At 48.1% G+C, this 3,539-nt stretch overlaps 1 non-coding gene across 1 annotated transcript; it reads right to left on the bottom strand.

The window, feature by feature from the left end:
* Nucleotides 1-453: 453 nt before the first annotated feature.
* On the bottom strand, nucleotides 454-560 carry LOC111557961. The gene has a single exon (XR_002738359.1). It is a non-coding gene; the product is annotated as a U6 spliceosomal RNA (small nuclear RNA).
* Between the last annotated feature and the right edge of the window lie 2,979 nt (nucleotides 561-3,539).

Raw genomic sequence — 3,539 nt, 5'->3', positions numbered from 1 at the left:
TTTTTTAAATTTTTTTTTTTCAACGTTTTTATTTTATTTTTGGGACAGAGAGAGACAGAGCATGAACGGGGGAGGGGCAGAGAGAGAGGGAGACACAGAATCGGAAACAGGCTCCAGGCTCTGAGCCATCAGCCCAGAGCCGGACGCGGGGCTCGAACTCCCGGACCGCGAGATCGTGACCTGGCTGAAGTCGGACGCTTAACCGACTGCGCCACCCAGGCGCCCCAAAATAGATTAAATTTTTTAAAAAGACAGTGCTAGACGGTGGTCTGCATACTTCCTTTATTTTTTTTTAAGCAAACCTTTTGCCCAACGTGGGGGTCAAACTCATGACCCCGAGATCAAGAGTTGCATGCTCTACTAACTGAGCCAGCCAGATTCTCCTCTTCACACTTCTTTTCTTTTCTTTTTTTTATTATTATTTAAAACATTTTTAACAACAGGTGTAATTACGAAAACATGGAACCCTTCACGAATTTGCCTGTCATCCTTGCACAGGGGCCGGGCTAATCTTCTCTGTGTCCTTCCAATTTTAGTATATGTGCTGCCGAAGCGAGCACCCTTCACACTTCTTTTATTTTATTTAAAAAAATTTTTGTTTTTAACGTTTATTTATTTTTGAGACAGAGAGAGACAGAGCATGAACGGGGGAGGGTCAGAGAGAGGGAGACACAGAATCCGAAACAGGCTCCAGGCTCTGAGCTGTCAGCACAGAGCCCGACGCGGGGCTTGAACTTGAGGACCGCGAGATCATGACCTGAGCCGAAGTCGGCCGCTTAACCGACAGAGCCACCCAGGCGCCCCAACACTTCTTTTAAAAAGAAGGACCAGCAGCAGATCTGCCGAGGGCTTCCAAGAGCTTTTGATGTGCATTTCCCAACTTTGCCTCAGGTGACTTCCAGTTGGTAGTTTGAAATAGGGCTTTGGTGGGAGTATTGGCACCACAGAAATTGGCAAATGTGCCAAATCGGGACTTCACAACCACCCACAGGCCGCTGTTCCATTTTACCAGCACACCACAGACCAGAACTCTAACATGTGGTATAAAAACAGAAAAAGAGCAGAGATGCTTTGGTTGAAGCAGGAGAGCCCCCTCCCCAGCAGGCTTTGCCCAAATCCGGGACTTGAAAGCTGTCATACCAGGAGAAGCCTGAGATTTGCTCCAGCTCTCAGTTCTGCGGGTCTCAATAATAGGCCACAGAGGATACAGAAGGGAAATGCACAACAATAAAGAGGCTTGGGTTTTACAGCTGCATTCGGCCTTGTGGCAAGTCAGCTTTGAGGGGCCAGGAAGCGACTCTGGGAGATGCTTGATCCTGCAGGCCCCCGAGGTCTTGTGGTGGCCTCCTGGTGGCCTCCGAAGGTCGGGCATTCAGGAGAAGTCTTACACCAGCAGGTGTCTGAGAGGCAGGAGGAGGATGAGACTGCCTGGGGGTGGGGGTGGGAGGCATGCCACCCATCTCCTCTCCTGACCTCCCCAACCCCAACCTCCTGGGTGAAGGGATGTGACTTGGGTCCATTCAGGCACAGAGAGAGCTGGAGCCTTCTTGGGGAAGCCCAGTGGACTTCATCAATATGTGGTGGGGAGGATACCAAACAAGAGAGGCCGAGACCAGAAATCAAAGGCAGGGCTCAGCCCTCAGCTCCAGCGGTCCCTGACCTTGACATCTTCTGTATTTCGGTAATGTTTTGTGGGATGGGACTGCTAAACCAGGGTTAAAATCATATTCATTTTCAATTTGGTCTTTTCAACAGGGAACGTAGAGGGTGGTCACCAGGGATCATAACCTCATTCAGCTAGGAATGAAAGGACCCACTCAGCAAAGCAGGTTTCACTCCTACATTTGCCCAGGTTCTGTGAAGAATATAGAAGTCAATATTCCCAAAGCTTGCTTTCTTTCAGGTTTATTAGAATCAGCCAGACTGATTCATTCTCGCGGAGGGGGCGGAGGGGGGAGCAACACGCAGAAGGAAAGAAAAACAAATATTTGCAGCTGAGAGAAACCTGACATTTAATTGAGTTGTTTCTAAATCTGTCAATCACTAGAATTACTAGGAAGATTTTAAAAATACAGTGTCTTCCCTGGCCCCTAAATTTACAGATTTAAAAAATCTCCGATGGTGGGGGAGGGGTTCTGGTGTTTGGGAGCCATTACATTCACTCTCCTGGCCTCCCACAGTGGAGACAGAGGCCATCAATTTGACTTTGTCTCCTTTCTTTTTAAATATATGTATTTATGGGGGCGCCTGGGTGGCTCGGTCGGTTAAGCGTCCGACTTGGGTTCAGGTCGTGATCTCTTGGTTCGTGAGTTCGAGCCCCACGTCGGGCTCTGTGCTGCCTGCTCAGAGTCTGGAGCCTGCTTCAGATTCTGTGTCTCTCTCTCTGCCCCTCCCCTGTTCATGCTCTGTCTCTGTCTCAAAAATAAATAAATGTTTAAAAAAATTTAAAAAAATATGTATGTATGTGTTTATTTTTAAGTAATCTCTATGCCCAACGGGGGGCTCCAACTCATGACCCAAGATCAGGAGTCACATGCCCTTCCAACTGAGCCAGCCAGATGCCCCTGACTTTGTCTTCTTTCTATATCTAAAAAAGCTACCCTATGGTTAACTAGCTAGAAGTTAAACAAAATTTTTGAAAACAGAAAATAAAAATAAAAGAGATTTCCCTCATTCTCCCTTAGCAAATATAGGAAGAGTTTTAAAAAGTTCCTCCCTGCAGCCAGCCTAACTCCCTGCTGCATTTCTAACACTCTCATCTGCATAACTTTACTGCTGGCTTTCAGAGTTTGCCTCCATGCTGAGTGTTCCGGGCTTATTTCTTCATTCTGCAAGAAAGGATTCAGTACCTACCAATCGCCAGGTCCTACAGGAGGTGTTGGGGAGATTGCGGGGAGTGAAATAGACAGGGTCCTTGGCCTTTGCCTTTCAGCCTTGGGAGGGAATCAGAAATAAACTAGCAACGTGCGGATGCTGGGAGAGGGGAGACAGGGTGAGGGTTAGCGTCCTGAAGAGAGGAGGGCACGGCTGTGGCCTCAGGATCCTCTGGGGAAGGAGGATGGGAGGGCAGGGATCTTAGTTCCTGGCCGAGAGAACAGCATATGTGGGGCTCAAGTTAAACAGCAGAGCGGACCTCCAAGAACCAAGTGGAAATCCATACAGCTGGGCATTGTGCTTCCTGAACCTTTCTGTCATTTCTATGGCCCTTCCCAGAAACCCCTCTAAGCTCCTCCATGACGCTCTGGGCCCTGAGGAGCGAGGAGCCCACAGCAAGACAAAGAACTTTTGTCTGATCAGCTGAGCTATAATGAGACAATGATCCCCAGGACCCTTATTTCTGCATCCAGCATGGAGCTTTACTGATGTAAGAGCAGCACCGGATTACTGACTCACGGTCAGCCATGCATTTTACAAGAATTCCGCAATGTCTGTCTTGGATTTTATTTCTGCCTAACTTCCCTTTCAGCTTTCTTTTTAAAAGCCTCGCCTCCTCGCTGTCTTTGTACATATCTCTTTCTGAAGTGGAACAAGTCGAGAAT

The sequence above is a fragment of the Felis catus genome, chromosome E1 (genome assembly GCF_018350175.1).
Source record: "Felis catus isolate Fca126 chromosome E1, F.catus_Fca126_mat1.0, whole genome shotgun sequence".
Taxonomy (NCBI): Eukaryota; Metazoa; Chordata; class Mammalia; order Carnivora; family Felidae; genus Felis; species Felis catus.
This window is presented reverse-complemented; position numbering and strand designations above follow the sequence as displayed.